Genomic DNA, 20,973 nt, shown 5'->3' on the forward strand with positions numbered 1-20,973 from the left:
TGCCAATATTTCATTCCTTTTAATGGCTGAGTAATATTCCATTGTGTATATGTACCACATCTTCTTGATCCACTCCTCTGTCGATGGACATTTAGGTTGTCTCCATGTCATGGCTATTGAAAATAGTGCTGCAATGAACATCGGAGTATGTGTATCTTTGCGAGTCATGGTTTTCTCTGGATAGGTGCCCAGGAGTGGGAATAACTGTGTAGGTTTTTGTTGAAAAGGGATTTCTCTGGGGTTTTTCCCATCTTTTTTTGACTCTGTCAATGCTATGGTCTCTTAATTAATATAACTTCATAATAAGTCTTGATACCCGATATCTAGTAGGGTGAGACATTCAAATTTCTTTTCTTTTTTTTTCTTTTTTTTTTTTTTGCTATTTCTTGGGCCGCTCCCGAGGCATATGGAGGTTCCCAGGTTAGGGGTCTAATCAGAGCTGTAGCCGCTGGTCTACACCAGAGCCACAGCAATGTGGGATCCGAGCTGCGTCTGCAACCTACACCACAGCTCACAGCAAGGTCGGATCGTTAACCCACTGAGCAAGGGCAGGGACCAAACCCGCAACCTCATGGTTCCCAGTTGGATTTGTTAACCACTGCGCCACGATGGGAACTCCCAAATTTATTTTCTTTCTAGAGTGTCTTGGTTATTCTACATCATTTACACTTTCATAGAAACGTTTTTCGCCTTTGCTTTTTAAAAGTATATTTTATTGAATTTAACATACACAGAAAAATACACACTTCCTAAGTGCAGAGTTCAATGAATGATCATCAAGTGAACAAATCTATGAAACTGCTAACCTAGCAAAGAAATAGTAGGTTGAAATGTATGAAACTGATGTTACTGTAAATAATTTTTTTAAGAAGGTTTATTATATGCCATGAAGGATTAACTAGACAGGATCAATCACTTCATAAACAACCAGAAAAACGGATAAAGTATATTAACCATTTTCAGATATTGGACAACAGGTAGCACAGGACTATGGTTCCCCGAAAGGATGCAAACCAAAGAGACAAGTCCTTTGGTTGCTCCAGCTTACTGGCTGCAGTTTTCAGCTGAAGCTCAGAGCTGGGAAACCAAAAGAGAGGGGGGTATTTTCACTAAATTGAAGAGACAGATACGGGAGTTCAGGGATGCCGAAGCATCCAGAATTTGCAAAGCAGAGTACTGGGAGAGGCAGAGAGGAAACAAGAGCGAGAGAATGAGAGAGAGGTCCAGGAATTTACAGAGGGGTCTTCAGAATTCTCTGGGTGAAAACTCATCAGTTCATGTATGCGGTGGAATTCCACAAAACTGGAGAAAGAACCTGTGGAAAGCAATGGGCCACACAATTCTAGGAATTCATACAAGGCTGGGAATAGTTCATGTTTCAGCCAGCCTGGTGGCGATGTCTGTAATCCACTGTGAAAGTTAATTTTATACGTCAAATTGGATGGTATTTTTGGATGAGGCTGGCATTTAAGTTGGTAAACTCTGAGTAAAGCAGATTACCTTCTGTAATGCCAGTGGGCCTCATCCAATCCATTAAAGTCCAGAATAGAATTAAAAAACTGGCATCCCTGAGCAAGAGAGAATTGTCCAGCAGATTGCCTTCGAATATCATCTGCGCTATAAGCTCTCCTGGGTTTCCAGGCTGTTGGCCTTCAGACTGGAACTGCACCATTGTCTCTTTTGGGTCACCAGCCTACCAACTCATACTACAGATTTTGGACTTCTTTTCTGGAACATGCATGCCAAAAGCCAATGGAAGAACATCCCCAAACTACTGAGAGGAAAAAAAAAATGTCTGTCAACCAAAAATTCTATTGCCAGCAGAAATATCTTTGTAAAAATAAAGACAGGAGTTCCCATCATGGTGCAGCAGAAACGAATCCAACTAGGAACCCTGAGCTGTGGTATAGGTGGAAGATGTGGCTCATATCTGGCATTGCTGTGGCTGTAGTGTAGTCTGGCAGCTGTAGCTTCAATTAGACCCCTAGCCTGGGAACCTCCATATGCCATGGGTGTGGCCCTAAAAAGCAAAAAGCAAAATATAATAATAATAATAACAGGAGTTCCCGTCATGGCGCAGGAACCGTGAGGTTGCGGGTTCAGTCCCTGCCCTTGCTCAGTGGGTGAAGGATCCGGCGTTGCCATGAGCTGTGGTGTAAGTTGCAGACACGGCTCAGATCCCGCGTTGCAGTGGCTCTGGCGTAGGCCGGTGGCTACAGCTCCGATTAGACTCCTAGCCTGGGAACCTCCATATGTCACAGGAGCAGCCCAAGAAATAGCAAAATGACAAAAATAATAATAAGAATAATAATAACAGTAATAAAGACAAATAAATGAAGAATAAATAGAAACTTTTATTAGTGATACCAAAGCTAAAAGTAACTAAGTTAAAAATTCTTTGGGTCAAAGAATATATATACAGTAGGTGAAAAAATTATGATCTACACAAAGAAATATAGAGTGATAGAAATAATAAATATATATAGAAGAAGCAGAATTTCTCCTTCATTTTTCAATCCCTTGAAAATATAATTGCTTAAAGTGAAAAATAAATGTATTGTGGAATTTATAGCATATGCAGAAGTAAATGATATGGCAAAAATAGCACAGGATGGGAAGAGGGATATGGAAATATACTATTGTCAAGCTCTTGCATTAAATGTGAATCGAATTAATATTATTTGAAGACAGATGATTTTAAGTTAAAGATGTATATTAAAAATATCAGATCAGGGAGTTCCCGTCGTGGCGCAGCGGTTAACGAATCCGACTAGGAACCATGAGGTTGAGGGTTCGATCCCTGGCCTTGCTCAGTGGGTTAAGGATCCGGCATTGCCATGAGCTGTGGTGTAGGTTGCAGACGCGGCTCAGATCCCGCGTTGCTGTGGCTCTGGCGTAGGCCAGCGGCTACAGCTCCGATTAGACCCCTAGCCTGGGGACCTCCATATGCCACGGAAGCGGCCCAAAGAAATAGCAAAAAGACAAAAAAAAAAAAAAAAAAAAAAATATATATATATATATATATATATATAATATATATATATCAGATCAACCACTAGATGGATGGATGGATGAATGGTGAATGGATGAAATAAAGTCACTAAAATGTCACTAAATCTATTACCTTTCTATATGTCTTCTATTTGTACCATTGTTTTGGTTCTTTTCTCTTACCTTCAGCAACAAAAATTTGAAAATTGAAACTTAAGAATCCTGAAAGGATTTTGATTGGGATTAAACTTATTTTATAGATCACTTGGAAGAGAACTGGCAGCTTTACTGATTTGAGTCTTCCAACACGTGAACATGATACATAAGTAGATCTTCTATTTTTCATTTTGCATTTTTTAATTTTTTCTGTTTTTTGCATTTTAGAGCCTCAGGTGCACCATATGGAAGTTCCCAGGCTAGGGGGCGAATCAGATCTGCAGCTGCCAGCCTACGCTGCAGCCACAGCAACACTAGATCTGAGCCATGTCTGCAACCTACACCACAGCTCAGGGCCACACTGGATCCTTAACCCACTGAATGAGGCCAGGGATCAAACCTGCATCCTCATGGATACTAGTTAGGTTTTGTTACCCACTGAGCCACAGTGGGAACTCTTATTTTTCACTTTTTAAGTTTTATTGAAGTGCAGTTGGTTTACAATGTTGTGATAATTTCTGCTGTACTACAAAGTGATTCAGATATGATCTTCTTTAATATTTATTGATAATGTTTTGCGGTTTCAGTGTAGGACTCTCACGCATCAAAAGAAGACTCATTCCAGAGATCTCATTGTGGTGCAACAGAATCAAATCCAACTAGTATCCAGGAAGATGTGGGTTTGCTCCCTGGCCTTGCTCAGTGGGTCGAGGATCCTGTGTTGCCATGAGCAGTGGTATAGGTCACAGATGTGGGTCAGATCCCACATTGCTGTGGCTGTGGTGTAGGCTGGTAGCTGTAGCTCCAATTTGACCCCTAGCCTGGGAACTTCTATATGCCATGAGTGCAGCTTAAAAAAAAAAAAAGGCAAAAAAAAAGATTCATTTCCAGATTTTTATGTTTTCTAGTGCTTATTTATTTATTTATTTATTTATTGTCTTTTTTGTCTTCTTTTTAGGGCCACAACCATGGCATATGGAGGTTCCCAGGCTAGCGGTCTAATCGGAGCTGTAGCCACCGGCCTACGCCAGAGCCACAGCAATGCCAGATCCAAGCCGCATCTGCAACTTACACCACAGCTCACGGCAACGCCGGATCCTTGACCTGCTGAGCAAGGTCAGGGATCGTACCTGAAAGCTCATGGTTCCTAGTCAGAATTGTTTCTGCTGCACCATGAAGGGAACCCCTTCTAGCTCTGTTTTATTTTATTTTATTTTATTTTATTTTATTGTCTTTTTGCCATTTCTTGGGCTGCTCCTGCGGCATATGGAGGTTCCCAGGCTAGGGGTCGAATCGGAGCTGTAGCCACCGGCCCACGCCAGAGCCACAGCTACGCAGGATCCCAGCCGCGTCTGTGACCTACACCACAGCTCACGGCAACGCCGGAACCTTAACCCACTGAGCAAGGCCAGGGATCGAACCCGCAACCTCATGTTTCCTAGTCGGATTCGTTTCCACTGCACCATGATGGAAACTCTTTCCTAGCCCTCTTTTAGATTGATTTATAGTTTTTTCCTTTTTCATTACTTTCATCCACTGGTTTAAGAACTCTCGCTCTATTTTGTAAGCAGTTTCAGCAGAAATAGCAGCAAACAACTCATCAAAGTTTCTCAATAATTTTACTCTCCTGAAAAATATAAAATTCTCTCAACTTCCATTTACCTCTTCCTGACTTAGATGCTATTATTGCCATGCATTTTAATTCTGTCAACTTCTCTTTTGAAACCCCTAAGTCAATTATTGCTGCTTTAGACATTCAATATTTCACCTGTTGTTCAATTTTTGCTTGCTTTAGGCCCTCTTGCTCTTCCTCATGCCTTCCATCAGAACGAATTTTTCTTCTGCCAGAAGTGAAGTTTTGTTGATACAAAATTCTCTCAGGTTTTGTTTGGCTAAAAATGACTTTTTCCTTTTAATTATTGCCATAGAACAGAGAATGACAATCATTTTCTCTTAGCACAGTGAGGATAGCACACATTGACCTTTGATTGCTATTATGTTGCTGCTAATGAGCTTTGAGTTGTCTATCACTCCTTTAAAATAATCTGTCTTTTCTCTCTCTTTTCTCCTAAGATATTCTCTTTGTCTTTGGAGTTCTGTGATTTCATTGTAGTGGATTTTTTTTTTTTGATGAGCATTAACTTTTTAATCAAATTTCATGACAGAAGTAAAAGACACAGTTGGCAAACTCAAGGAAAGTGCAAACTAATGTTGAATTACCAAAAAAATCTTAAAATTAAATAAAGTACAGTGCAGTTTTATATTTTTAATGTATCCTCTGCCATACATAAAGGTAGGAGGCTTAATTATTATAGCATTCATGTTTTTAAGAGATGGAACATTTTCTCAAAAATCCCAAGAGAATGGAGACTGTGGAAATTCAAAGAATAAAGGACTTAAATTTATTTTATATCCTCTGATTCCAGGGAAAGTAATATATACATTGTTCCAAAAATAGACTTCTCTTTTCTTTGTGGAGAGGGGAAAGAAAAAAAAAAAAGGAACAATTACCTTAACTGGATGTATTCCTCCCTCCCTAAGTAGGTTTAATATAATATCCTCCTGTTGTTGAAAATCTCTTTCTGAGAGTTCCTGTTGTGGCTCAGCGGTTCATGAACCCAACTAGTATCAATGAGGACATGAGTTCGATCCCTGGCCTTGCTCAGTGGGTTAAGGATCTGGCGTTGCTGTGAGCTGTGGTGTAGGTCGAAGTCTTGGCTCGGATCCTGCATTGCTGTGGCTGCGGTGTAGGACGGCAGCTGTAGCTCTGATATGACCTCTAGCCTGAAAACCTCCACATGCTGCAGATGCAGCCCCAAAAAGACGAAAGAAAGAAAAAAAGACAGGCAGAAAGAAAGAAAGAAAGAAAGAAAGAAAGAAAGAAAGAAAGAAAGAAAGAAAGAAAGAAAGAAAGAAAAGAAAGAAAGAAAGAAAAAAGAAGGAAGAAAGAAAGAGGGAAAGACAGACAGACAGGAAGGGGAAAAGAAAGAGAGAGAGAGAGAGGAAGAGAGAAAATCTGTTTCTTCCTTGGTCTCCTGCCAGAGAAAGTTCCATTTCATTAAATCTAAATGCGATTTTCCAAATAAAAAAAGAAAAAGCGCTTATCCAGAGAAAGAGGAAGATGCTAAGCTAGAAACAGAAGATGTACCAGGGGAACATTCCAGGTCAGATATCAAAGGCCACTTTCAACAGCACAAACTATTGGGCCGCCATCATTTCCTCTCTATTATAATCACCAAAGCGGCAAGCGTATTGTAGCCCTTCATACATAATGTATCATCCTGTCACCCAGCTTGACTGTTGAGAGGGTTTACTTCAGAGTTCCTGTTATGACCCAGCAAAAATGAATCTGACCAGCATCCATGAGGACGCACGTTCGATCCCTGGCTTCGCTCAGTGGGCCAAGGATCTGGCACTGCCATGAGCTGTGGCATAGGCCAGCAGCTATAGATCTGGTTCAGCCCCTAGCCTGGGAACCTCCAAATGCTGTGAGTGCAGCCCTAAAAAAATAAAAAAATTTAAAAAAAAAAAAAAGAGAGAGAGAGAGAGAGAGAGATCAGTTTCCTGAAACTCTTGTGTATTTTTTGAGACTCACTATCCATCGAAAAAGAGTTTAGATTTTACTATACGTCAAATAACTCAAAATTGGAAGACTCTCCTTGTTGACAGTTTGGGGGAATGGGGAAGAAGGAAAGGACACTCATTTTGAATCCAGTTGGCTTGAGATCAGATCCTGACTTTCCTCGGTGTTAGGTAATCGGGTAGATTTCTTAGTTTCAATTACTTCATCTGTAACTTCAGAGATTTGCTTTTTCTAACGAAACATGGCAAAAGTGGTAAAAGAATTTGTAAACTCAAGGAAAGTAGGAATTGATATTGAATCAGAAATTAAAAATGGAATTGAATGCAATTTTAAAGTTCTTTTTTTTTTTTTTTTGTCTTTTTGCCATTTCTTGGGCTGCTCCCGCGGCATATGGAGGTTCCCAGGCTAGGGGTCTAATCGGAGCTGTAGCCACCGGCCTACGCCAGAGCCACAGCAACATGGGATCCGAGCCGCGTCTGCAACGCCGCCGGATCCTTAACCCACTGAGCAAGGGCAGGGACTGAACCCCCAACCTCATGGTTCCTAGTTGGATTCGTTAACAACTGCGCCACGACGGGAACTCCCAATTTTAAAGTTCTTAAAGTTTCTTCTGCCAGACCTGAAGATCATGTTTTTAAATTTTTTAAAGTATAGTTGATTTACAATGTTGTGCCAATTTCTGCTGGACAGCAAAATGACACTGTCATACATATATATACATTCCTTTTCTTATATTATTTTCCATCATGGTCTATCCCAAGAGATTGGATGTATTTCCCATACTGTACAGTAGGACCTCATTGCTTATCCATTCTAAATGTAATAGTTTGCATCTACTAATCCCAAACTCCCCGACCATCCCGCGCCCTCCCCACGCCCCCTTCACTGTAGTGGATTTATATACATACCTCCTGCTTGGGATCCCTTGGGTGTCTTAATTTTTGTTTTTATTTTTGTAATTAAACAAAAATTTGTTTTGGCCTTGCCCATGGCATGTGGAAATTCCCGGTCCAGGGATCGAACCCACGACTCAGTAGCAACTCAAGCTGCCTTAGTGACAATGCCGCCTCCTTAACCTGCTTTGCCACAAGAGAAATCCCCCTTGGATTTCTTGATTCTGTGGGTTGATATATTTCATCAGTCCTGAAAAATTCCAGCCTTTACATCTTCAAACATTGGCTCTGTCCTCATCTTCTATTTCCTTTCCCTTTGGGGACTTTAATTAGATACTTGTTACCATTCTTTTTTTCCCTTCTTTTTACGACCACATGAATGACTTATGGATGTTTACCGGCTAGGGGTGGAATCAGAGATGCAGCTGCCGGCCTGCACCACAGCCATGACAACACTGGATCTGAGCTGCATCTGTGACCTACACCCCAGCTTGCAGCAATGCTAGATCCTTAACCCACTGAGCGAGGCCAGGGATCGAACGTGCATCCTCATGGACGCTATGTCAGGTCCTTAACCCTTTGAACCATAACAGGAACTCCAATATTTGTTAAAATTCTTGATGTATCTTCCGTGTCTTTTTTCCCCTCTATCAAATTTTCACTTTGTCTTTCTCTGCTGGATTACGGAAATGTTTTTCAGGTCAATCTTCCAGTGTGCTCATTCTCACCACATACGGTTACTCTGCTAAATCTGTCCCTGGAATTCTCTTTTTCCCAGAAGTTCTTTTGGTTCTTTTTCAAAAATCCTTGATCATTTTGTAATAGTGTCTCTTTCTTGTATAAATGTTCATGCACATATTTTATTTTTATTAAACTTGTTAAACATGGTTATTTTATCATTTTCATCTTATTATTCCAGGATCTGAAGTTCTTACAGGTCTCTTCCAGCTATCTGCTGCTTCTTGCTCTTAGTTTTTTTGTTTTTTTTTTTTGTCTTTTTGTCCTTTTTAGGGTCGCACCTTTGGCACATGGAGGTTCCCAGGCTAGGGGTCCAATCGGAGCTGTAGCCACTGGCCTACACCAGAGCCACAGCAACGCCAGATCCGAGCAGCATTTGCGATCCACACCACAGCTCCTGGCAACACCGGATCCTGAACCCACTGAGCAAGGCCAGGGATCGAACCTGCAACCTCATGCACCATGACGAGAACTCCTTGCTCTTAGTTTTAATGCCTTATTCCACTGTGTTTCCTTCCTTCCTCCCTCCTTCCTTCCACTTAGTCACCCATGCTTTTTTATTACGTAATGATTTGGGATCTGTCTCTCTCTGTCCCTCTGTCTCTCTTTGTCTGTCCCTCTGTGTGTATGTGTGCTTTAACTTTAATTTAATCATTTCCCTAGACATTTTATATGTGGGAATACTTTGAGGCCCGGGATAAATTTGGCTTCCTCTATAGAGGATCCACTTTTGCTCTGCCAGGTGCTGGAGGCATTGCTAGTTCCTAGGATGACTCTGCTTACATTCTCTGCTATTCAGACCACCCTGAGAGCGTGGATTTTTTTTGCTATAAACTGTGTCATGGACAGCTTGAGGTCTGAAAGTTTTGTGGAGATTCCTGGCACATGTGTCTGCACACACACACACACACATACACACACAAACCCCTTATCTTCTCCGGTGCAAAGTTTGAGGCAGATTTTCCTTGTAGCCTCCAAGGAGGGCGTGGGAGATGTTTCTAAATTCACCCTGACACTCCAGGCAAAGCCTTTCAGATGTCCCATTTTTTATGCTGGAAGATCTCTTATTAGACGGCCCATCTTTGGCAGACCTGGGGCTGTGGCTTCTTTTTCAAAGTCTTTTGAGGCCATGACTATCAAACTTCAAGTTCACCAGGTTCAGCAAATGCCCTTGGAGTGCCGTGCTCTACTTTCACCTCTGAGCTCCATTTCACTCCATCCCTGGACTAGAACTTTGCATTTCTGTCCATTCACTGACGCTCTTAAGAAAATCTCAAATTTTTCGTTGGTTTCAGTAAGTATATTGATTCACCTGCTATGTTTCCGGAAATGGAGATCAGTTTCAGAAGAAAAGAAAACACTCGTGTTTTATGATTCAATAGTCTTCATTTAACCAGTGCGAATAGACAGTATCCACTGGAAATCCACTGCAATTTTATAGATTACTCAGACTGTATATTTGCAAAGTGCTTTTAACTTTTCAAATTGCTTTCACATGTCTCTGTGGTTCTCAAGGGGGGGGGTACTGCCCTTCAGGGGAGTTTTAAAAATTTGAGGGAGTTGTTTTGGTTATCATTATGAATTGGGGCCATTATCAGCATTTAGTGGGGAGCCAGGGATGCTAGACTCCTGCAATGCATAGGATAGTTCTGCACAAAGGACAATTGTCCTGTGTCTCATGTGGCTTTTGAATGTTCCCCGTCCCCACCCCCCGCCCCACACATCCATAGACTGAATGTCTGGTGAGATGTCAAGACAGGAAGTGTGTTTTTTCTCACATTTTTCTCATATCTTATCCTGGGTCATAACATAGCGAATTATTTTCACGCTACACTTCTTAATGAGGCCCAGCTCATTTGTGACAATCTTTTTTCATTTTCTCCACTTTAATAAACTTTCATTTCTCTTGGCTTTTTTTTTTTTGTCTTTTTGCCATTTCTTGGGCCACTCCCGTGGCACATGGAGATTCCCAGGCTAGGGGTCGAATCGGAGCTATAGCCACTGGCCTACACCACAGCCACAGCAACACGGGATCCAAGCCTCATCTGCAACCCACACCACAGCTCATGGCAACACCGGATCCTCAACCCACGGAGCAAGGCCAGAGATCGAACCTGCAACCTCATGGTTCCTAGTCAGATTTGTTAACCACTGAGCAACAATGGGAACTCCTCTCTTGGCATATTATTCTTAGTTCAAATAAGGTTGTATTCCTCTGTTTCTCACCTTATGCACACAAGTCCTGTTGTTATCACTTATCCTAACATGATTTATGGTAAGCAATACATCTGCTCCTTATTTTTTTTTAAGTTCTAAATCCCAACTAATATGCTCACTAAAACTTCTTACTCCTTCACGGTGCCTTTGAGTGGAATCGTGCCAGGGCCTTTATAGACTGAACTAGGTTTACAGATTGAATCAGAAAGTTGCTCATAGTTACTCGATCCCTACATGTAGCAGGAGAGCAGCCATAGATGCTACATAACTGAATGTGTGTGGTTGTATTTCAATAAAACTTTATTTGTAAAAACAGGTAGCAGGCCTAGAGATGGCCTGGGACTATAATTTGTCTGCTCCCGCCCTACTCAATGCTGTCTCTCAAAGCACTCCAGACACATAGGAGCAAGCCGAAAAATCAGGCATATTATAATTCTCTCCTTCATACTTTTCTATGTTTCCTAAATTATCTAACTTATTATTTTTATATTTTACTTTTTTGGTGTTTTTAGGGATGCACCCTCAGCATGTGGAAGTTCCCAAGCTAAGGGTCCAATCGAAGCTGCAGCTGCCAGCCTATGCCAGAGCCACAGCCACACCAGATCCGAGCCACGTCTGCTACCTACACCACAGCTCATGGCAACGCCAGATCCTTAACCCACTGAGCGAGGCCAGGGATCGAACCTGCATCCTTGTGGCTGCTAGTTGGGTTCATTACCACTGATCCACTATGGGAACAACATGTTTTACTTTTATATGTGTACTTTTATTTATTTTCACAACTCCTTTTATTTATTTTTTGGGAGGTGGGGAAGAAGTTTCCATAATATGTGTACATGGTTCCAGATTGAAAAGACACAAAGGCTGCCTTGTGAAAAGTCTCTTTTCCACCTCTGTTCCGAGCCATCTACGTCTCTCCCCACAAGCAGTGTCATTTGGTTCTTTGTATTCTCTTGGAGACATGTCGCCTCGTGCAGGAAAGTGGGCAGGGCCACTGTTGTCACAACTCCAAGGAACACCATTTATATTGAGCTCCTGGGATGCTACCAATGTGGAATACAATGGAATAGTACCCCCTGGAGCTTTGCGATGCAGTGGCCTGACCAAGATGTTTATTGTGTGAGACCCTGTGTGTGTGTGTGTGTGTGTGTGTGTGTGTATAAATACATACTTACAAACACATGTAGATATGTGTGTGTGAGTATATATTTACAACAAATATTAGACATATACATTCATGTGCATTTTCTCTTGCCCTCTTTTTAAAACCAGGAAAGAGATCCCATCATGGCCCAGGGGTAACAAACCCCGATTAGGATCCATGAGGATGCGGGTTCGATCCCGGGCCCTGCTCAGTAGGTTAAGGATCTGGCGTTGCCATGAGCTGTGGTGTAGGTCACAGATGTGGCCTGGATCCTGTGTTGCTGTGGCTGTGGTGTGGTGTGTAGGCCGGCAGCTACAGCTCCAATTAGACCCCTTGCCTGAGAACATCCATATGCCGCGGGTGCAGCCCTAAAACGCAAAATAAATACATAAATAATAAATAAATAACAAAATAAATGAATAAATAATAACTAACTAAATAATAAATATATAAAATAAAATAAAACCAAGGAGAGTGTATTGGGCACACACTGCTCTGCCCACTTCATAGTCTATCTGAACACTTTTTCCATATCAGTTTATAAAACATCCATATCCTGGAGTTCCCGTTGTGGTGCAGTGGTTAACGAATCTGACTAGGAACCATGAGGTTGTGGGTTCGGTCCCTGCCCTTGCTCAGTGGGTTAAGGATCCGGCGTTGCCATGAGCTGTGGTGTAGGTCACAGACACGGCTCGGATCCCTCGTTGCTGTGGCTCTGGCGTGGGCCAGTGGCTACAGCTCCGATTGGACCCCTAGCCTGGGAATCTCCATATGCCACAGGAGCAGCCCAAGAAACGGCAAAAAGACAAAAACAAAAAAAAAAAAATCCATATCCTTTTGTGATGATGGATTTGGTGGAGGTGATTATGATGGTGGTGGTAGCAGAGCTGGTCATGGTGGTAATGATGGCGGTGGTGGTGAAAATGGTGGTGGTGATGGTGGAGATGACCATGCTGGGGGTGACGGTGTGTGAGGATGGCGAATTTATGATAATGATGGTGGCGATGGTGTGGAGATGATGATGGTGGTGACAGTGGGGGAGATGGTCATGGTGGCGAATGGTGTGGTCTTGGTGGTCTCGAGGAGAGTGGATGCGGATGGTGGTGTGGCGGTGGTGGTCGTGGTCACTGACTGAAGCCGTTGTGGGTGCCAGACATTGTTCTAAGCGCTTTTCAGGTACCGACTCCGAGCACTCACAACAGCCTCATGAGACAGGCATGGGACGGCTAAAGGGCTAACTGCAAATCATGGCTGGTAGGTGCTCACCCTCTGAGGTTAAAAAGGACCGGTCCCCTGGTCCCCACAATACTTGTGTGGTATCATATTTCACATCCGAGTCTCTTCCCACTAGAAATAGGAGGGCAGGATCCAGCCTCACTGTTTCCTGGTGGCTCCAGTCAGTCCCAGGTCCATTTCCCCACAGTTTCCAGGGGCCACCTTTCCCACACATGAAAGTCTTTTTTTTTCTTTCTTTCTTTCTTTTTTTTTTTGTCTTTTTGCCATTTCTTGGGCCACTCTCTTGGCATATGGAGATTCCCAGACCAGGGGTCATATTGGAGCTGCTGTCACCAGCCTACGCCAGAGCCACAGCAACACCGGATCCGAGCTGCACCTGCAGCCTACACCACAGCTCACGGCTACAACGGATCCTTAACCCACTGAGCAAGGCCAGGGATCGAACCTGCAACCTCACGGTTCCTAGTCGGACTTGTTAACCACTGAGCCACTGAGGAACTCCATGAAAGTCTTGAAAGATTTCGGTCTCCTTCTGGACTTTCTGTTTCTTTGTCTTTGTAATCAAGTGCCAACACTACACTGTTTCAATTCTTGAGGTTTTATACCTTGGGTCACTATCTGGTAGGGTTTCGGTGCCTCACTACTTCCTCTGCTTAGAACTCTCTCGGATACGCCTGACTTGTTCATTTTTCCACTTTAATTTTTTTTTATTGCGATGAAACATACATGACATAACATTACCATTTAACCGGTCTGAAGTGTCCAATCCAGGGACATTAAGTGTCTTCATGAGATGGTGCTACCATCACCACGATCCATTTTCAGAACTTATTTTTAACCCATTCCCAGAACTTTTTTCTCATTCCAAGCTCTGTGCCCATTAAACAATACCTCCTGGTCTCCCTTCCCTCCAACCCTAGCAAGAAGCCTTTCACTTTTTCTCTATGGATGTGACTAGGCTGAGTACCTCCTATAAGTGGAGGTGGTGATGTGTCCTCTTATGTCTGGCTAACTTCACGTAGCATGATGTCCTCAAGGTTGATCCACATCATAACACGAATCACGTCCTCATTCCTTGTTTTCAATGAATAACTTTCCATTGTATGTTCCATGGTATGGACCACATTTGTCCATTTACATGCGGATGGACACTAGATTCCTTTCACTTTGGGGCTGCTATAAATAACTCTGTTATCAACCTGGGTGTACCCCACATTCATTTCAGAATCCGTGTGTCCAGGTCCAAATGACAAATCCCTTTCTTGCTTTGATAATTACTCTGTACACCCACCCCCATACACACACCTCCCAAGGGTCACATCTTATTTTGTTCGATCGCAACACACCCTGGATGTGGACGTGTGTTCCATCACTTCAGTGCCGCCTGTGGGTTTGCCTGGTCAGCATGCCTTCCCCTTCTTCTAGGAAAGCTGTACAACTGTCTCCCATCTTCCACTTGGAAAACCACATCTCCTTTGCTCTTGGTCCAGGACTGCAGCCATTGGCTTTAGGGATTGGTTACTGGAACGTTGGGTGGAGCGTATCCTCCTTCAGCCAAATGGAACTTGCAGAGGTCTCCAAATATGCCCTGGCGTCCCGGATTCTGGAAGGCTCTCCTTGCCAGGCATCTCTTGTACCAGCCCCTCTGAGAAGCCTTTCAGCTTCTCCCGTGTCTGTACCTCTGAGGCTGCTGGCTTCCTTCCCCTGCCACTCAGCCCCTCCTCCCTGTTAAGGAGCCGTCTTTGCACTGACGGATCCACCCACCAGCTGTACTCAGCTTGGACGCCTGTCCTGTGCCTCACCCCTCTTCACCATCCACTGCATTGAGCACAGTGTTTTTGGAACAGTCGGCGCTAATTTGCACTGGGTTAAACCATCTTCCCCTGCAAGCTTAAAGCCCTCCCACACCAGGCACAGGACTTCAGGAACTGACCTCGTCCCACGGGTGTGCTGTCTGGTACACAGGCTATTGCTCCTGAAAGTCTAGCTCTGTGTGCTGATCCCGGTCACCTCCAGGGTCCCATGTACCCTGGGTCCCTGTGCCTGAGTCACTCCCTTTCCTGTGTCACAGTCAAATGTGTGACTGTTCTAACAGCAGGAGGCAGGTGGGCTACATCTGTGCCTGGCTCGCTGCGTGGGGAGGACTCTCTTCCCTTCGTATTTTCGTTCTCTTTCTGAAAATTTCCCTGCAGCCCGACGTTTTGTGCACGTGTGCTTGTTTATATGTTTTATTGCATCCCATATCCATCTGAATTTTTTCTTTCTCTTTCTTTATAAGCATTTAAAATCCATTCATTCAACAAGCGTTTGTGTGTGCGTACATGCGAGCACGTTCGTGTGCACCGGGCGTTTGCAATGAACAAGAAACACAAAGTTTCTAATCTCATGGATTTTAGATCCTTATGGATGGAGGGAGGGAGCAGGCGGTTAGCAAGGAAACATAAATTAACACAATTTCAGAGAGTGTGAAGTGCTAGCTAAGAAGAAGATAAAATAGAATAATGTGCTAGAAAATTATTTGGGACTAGGTGGAGAATATTTTAGGTCTTGGTGTTTCTGCTTCTTCCCTCTTAGATTCCAGTTTCCATGCTATTAGGAAGCCTATGCTGCCACATGGAAAGACCCACATAGAGGATAACGGAGGCCCTCAGCTGAGTTTCCAGCCGGAGATTTAAGGCAATGAATTCACAAGCAGTGGATGGAGAGGCAGCTTTAGAGAGGTTGATCAGCAACGGTGTTTTTGAGGAGGTAGTATTTGAACTAAGATTTAGAAAGTAATAAGGAGCTATCTATACCATGAGGAAGAAGAGCACACGCAGAGGCCCTGAGGAGGGCAATTCATCTGCTTTGTTTGAGGGATGGTGGCCTGATAGATGCAGGTGGCCAAGATCTGATCACGTAGGGCTTTTTAGGCGACACCAGAGGGGTTGAGTGCACGTGAGCAACCCTTGGAGGGATCTGATTCTCAAAGACCGCTCTGGCCACTGTGAGGGAAACATGTTCTGGAAAGTTCCATGGGGCATGTTCGAGGAAGAGCTGGTCTGGAAATTGGGTTCCCTTTGCAAAAAGATTTAACCTGTGAAGGAAGCCAACATGCAAAAGATACATTGGATGTGACGCAGATGGGGAAACTCAAGTCTAGAGAAGTCAGATGACTTGGGTGACTGCACAGGGCAGAGGCAGGGGTCCACGAGGAGCTCATGATTGCTCAAGGAGATGGGGGTGGGGGGCCGGGGAGGGAGGATGTGCCACAGGTGCCATTTATTGTAAGGTCCCCCTATTCGCTTCAGTCACCAGTTTGGAAAGAGGAGAAATTCCACCATCTGCAAGTCATCCAGATGCCTGACTAACCTGCCCACCCGCCCCCCACAAAAAAGGAAAAGAAGCCAAGACCAGAGCTTGTCTGCCTGCACTCACCACAATCCTTTCTCCGTATCACAGTTCTTGTCATCTTATATTACACATGAATAACTCATCAATCGAACACACACCCACTGATGAAAAAGAAAAACATGTGTTGGATCTAGCATGCGAGCAGGATAAAGAGTAATATTAATTTCACTGGAAAATAACAAAATGGGAGCAAACGACATGCGGGATGGCGAGATGCGAGTGCTCTTCCGACACCCCTGGGAAAGGAAACTTCCCAAGAGACCAGGAAAAGAGGAAGTCAAGGATCGGGGTGACCACCTTGGGAGCACACTAATCCTATTCTTTTTTTCGCCTGGCACCATACACATAAGGAACATCGCCCTTATGCCACGTACACCCCCATCTGTGGGTCTCACCCAGTTGAACAAGCCATATAATAACCTTCCACTCTTCCCTCAAGGACCTACAGGTGTTGGTCTTAATTCACCAACCAACATTGAAGTGGACTCCAACAAAGTCTTATACTTTCTGAACTTCCATAATGCCTAGCACCGTGCTGTGTATGTAGTAGGCGTCCAATAAATGCATCCTTCCACAAACTCCCTGAATGAAGTCTATCTCTGGCTCCAGCATTTTCCTGGGATGTATTTCTTGACAACCAAGTGTGAACCCCTAATCTCCATATTTAGGGAGCGTCTCTCCCCCTCCTCCTGGACTTCTTGATGGCATTTGAGACCGTCAAGACCCTTCAATGGTCTTTTCTGACTCTGAACTTGCCTGGCTCTCATCTTGCCCCACAAATGACTGCCCAGGGATGCCTCCTTCTGCACTTGCAAGTCCAGGTGCCACAGACTCTGTTTTCCTCTCTTGTCCCCGTAAGAAATGAATTGCATCTCATTTCAAATCAATACGTGTATCCATCGCCACCAGCCACATTCTATGCAAAGTACCTGTTTAGGGGTCTGTCTGTCCAGCTAGACTTCAAGCTCTTCTTGGTGGCCTTGGGCGACAGAGATTCTGTGTCTGAATTCAGCGCACTATCATTCAGATATTGCCAGTTGTAAAAGGACTGTCAAGTGAATCTTGATGCTGTCTAAATAGCGGCATCCAATCCTTTACATGCTCTTCTGAACAGGCTTGAATTTCCGTGCCTCTTTTTAAAATATAGCCCGCAGGACGGAGCATAAAACTGCATGGGGCCTGACCCGCCAGCATGCGCTGGGATTATTGCTTCCCTCCTCACACTCTGCTGTTCTATTAATAGAGCCTAAGATTGCATTAGGGTTCTCAACAGCCTCCTTGCGCTGTAGGTTTGCATCAAGCTTGTGATCAGCTAACCCCCCCGGGTCTTCCTCGTGAACGCCTTCTGCCAAGCCAGGCCTCCCCATCCGCCACTTGGGCAATGGATTTTTCGAATGCTCGTGATTATCCGTGACCCAGACTAGAAGCTACAAAACCAGGTCTCACCTCCGTTTCTTGGGTGGTATCTGCCGAGTCGGGGCCAGGGCCCTTGGGGACTGGTTCAGAACCCAGAGGCGTATGCAGCCACTGTCCTTTGCCCAAACAGGAGGGTGGCGAGAACATTCATTTCGGGGTTCGCCCCGAGTAATTCTTAGGATCGTCCCTTCTCCTTTGAGACTGTGGTTCCTTGTTCATCCTGCTCTAATTCAGGATGTTGATACACAGAGGCTCTTGTTCCTCCCACCCAGGGGCACAGCCACACTTTTATTCCCTATGCCCTCTCCACGCAGTGTTATTTTTAGCATGAGTGTCTTACTCAGCAATTTGCTCTACAATCTGTCCTCTATCGTCCTCACATCTAATCTTTTCTCTTGTTCTTTTCTTCCCTCTGTCTCTGTATGTGTGTGTCATTGTCATGTTTGGCCACATCGATCTGATTTCTTTTATTTATTTATTTAGTCTTTTCAGGGCCGCACCAGCGGCATATGGACGTTCCCAGGCTAGGGAGCAAATCGGGGCTACAGCTGTCCGCCTACACCGCAGCCACAGCGATGCAGGATCCAAGTTGCATCTGTGACCTACACTGCAGCTCACGGCAACACTGGATCCTTAACCAACTGAGCAAGGTCAGGAATTGGACCCGAATCCTCATGGGTGCTAGTCAGGTTCTTTACCGCTGAGCCACAATTGGAACTCTTTTTTATTTCCTTCTAAAAAGATCTGATTTCAGCTTATTTGAATGTCCCCTTCAGAGATTCCAATGGCCTCCCTGTCTTCTTCCATTTTTTTTTTTCCGCCCCTTGAAATTAGCTGATTGGTAATGGTAGAAATTTCAGGGTGGGCTATTGTGGTGGGTCTTGGTTTCCACGTCAGGAAACTTCTGGATGTGTGGGACAAGGGTCTCAGAATTGGATAGCAGAGCCCTGAACTCTGGAACCTGGGACTGCTGTGGCGAAAGGGCTTCAGTTTCCTGCGCCATTTGAGGGAATGGGAAGGCCTGGGCTCAAAGCAAGCATTCCCTGAATCCACCAGAAGAGGGCGTCATACCCACGGTCCTCCAAAGTTGGAATTTCTCACACACAAGGAGATCACGTCCAGGTGGCCTCCCGAAGGCTCAAGGAGAGGAGGGAGGGACACAACAGCCATGCTACTTGTTACTGCTTTGGCCACCTCCGATACTGTGTAAATGGTAAAAGGCAAAGAATTTTGGAGAAGCAGACCCAACCTTGGTCCAAACAAACAGGTGGGTTTGTGGGCCTGAGCTACGAGCTTGTTGCCGGCAAAATCGGCAGACTGATGGGGCCGAGAGGCTCAGAGGTGGAATGATGATGAGAGTGTTTGGCACTCGCAGGCGTAAGCCGTGGAGGACGCAAGCCGGCCTGGGTGGAGGGGCCCTGCACGTTTCCAGCTGTGACATTTCGATTTCTCTTCAGCAAGGAGGTCACAGAGGGGATGGAGCAAGTTCCCAAGTGGGGATACAGGTGGCAGGGGAGGTGATGGGTGGCACCGTGTCAACCATTTCCAGGTGGAGTTAAAAGGCGTAGCTGTTTGCTTTGGGGGCCCTGGCACCTTTCCTCAAGACGAAGTTGGTAACTGATTAAAAAAAGGAGAAATGGAAGATGAAGCCCAACAGGCCAGAGGAGAAAATGGTTTCCAGGTGGAAAGGACTGGTTCTCTCTCTTTTTTTTTTTTTTTTTTTTTTGTCTTTTTGCCTTTTCTAGGGCCGCTCCCACAGCATATGGAGGTTCCCAGGCTAGGGGTCTAATCGGAGCTGTAGCCACCAGCCTACACCAGAGCCACAGCAACTCGGGATCCGAGCCGTGTCTGCAACCTACACCACAGCTCACGGCAACGCTGGATCCTTAACCCACTGAGCAAGGCCAGGGATCGAACCTGCAACCTCATGGGTCCTAGTCGGATTTGTTAACCACTGAGCCACAATGGGAACTCCAGGACTGGTTCTCTTATTAACATCATCAAGTGTTCAAGTAGCCCAGTGCCCTCCCACCCTCTCAGGCGGTGCCTGGCGAAGGCCAAGGCTGGCAGGCCGAGGGCCCCCGAACAGCCAAGTAGTAAAGGCGTTTAATAAAATATTAACCTATAGGTACAAGAATAATGACGACAGAATGACAAACGGCAGTTAAACAGCTTTAAGGTACATGGGAGAGCAGTCCCGGGCTCTTTTTTAAAAAGAATGGTAACTTTCCATTTAATTCTTGAGACTCCTCTCTTGTGTCTGTGATACCCATACTCAGATGCAGAGCCATGGCTGGGGAGGGGGCTCCCCAGGCTGGCAGAAAGGGTTGCCTGCAGGAAGCAGTTACCCAGAGGGTCTGGAGCCAGCCTCGCACCCAACCCCAAGCTACTGTCCACTTTCTGCAACTTCTGAAGAATAAAGACTCCCTATCCCTGGCTCCGCTGCAGCCAGAAGGATGCTTGGCTGTGGTCACTCAATAAATGATATTGATTTATCAGGAGTCTGACCTGTTCTTATTCAGCTAGACTTGGAGGCAGCGTCTGCCCCAGCTGGCGTGATAATTCTGAGTTGGAGACCGAGGCAGGAGGAAGGCAGAGGGAACAAAAGAGAGCAAAAGGCTTCGCCCACAACACTAGGTTCCTAGCTGGGTCCAATGGCCAAGTGGAAAAGGACAAACAGAAAAACTTTAGCTCAATGCCTCTCTCTCTCCATGAGGGAGCTTTTTTGCATATCCTTCCCCGGTTTGGAAAAGAGATACCCAAACAAAAATGTATTTTCTCCACCATTAAGGGGACTTTTATGTCTCCAAATACATCAAACCATGTGAGGACTAAATACATTCCAGACAAAGACATGTGCATGTTCGAGCAGTAAAGAGTGTTTGAAAAATAGAGTTTCACATTCTCTCAGCCTCACACCCTCTGCTTTTTTTTCATGTCTTTTCCAGACGTGATATACCTCCAGTTATGACTGTTAGAAAGAAACCGTCTTTGCTTTCTGATATTACACATACCTAGAAGGGCTGACTTTGGATCTGTGTGCACATGCTTTTTTTTTTTTTTTAGGGCCCACGACACACGGAAGTTCCTAGGCTAAGGGTCGAATCAGAGCTACAGCTTCCAGCCTACACCACAGCCACAGCACCGGCAGCTCCTTAACCCAGATGAGTGAGGGCAAGGATTGAACCCTCGTCCTCGTGGACGCT

The sequence above is a fragment of the Sus scrofa genome, chromosome 12, assembly GCF_054392235.1.
Source record: "Sus scrofa isolate SSC_HxYL_T2T_F1_AM1 chromosome 12, Sscrofa_HxYL_maternal_Yorkshire_Landrace_v2.0, whole genome shotgun sequence".
NCBI lineage: Eukaryota > Metazoa > Chordata > Mammalia > Artiodactyla > Suidae > Sus > Sus scrofa.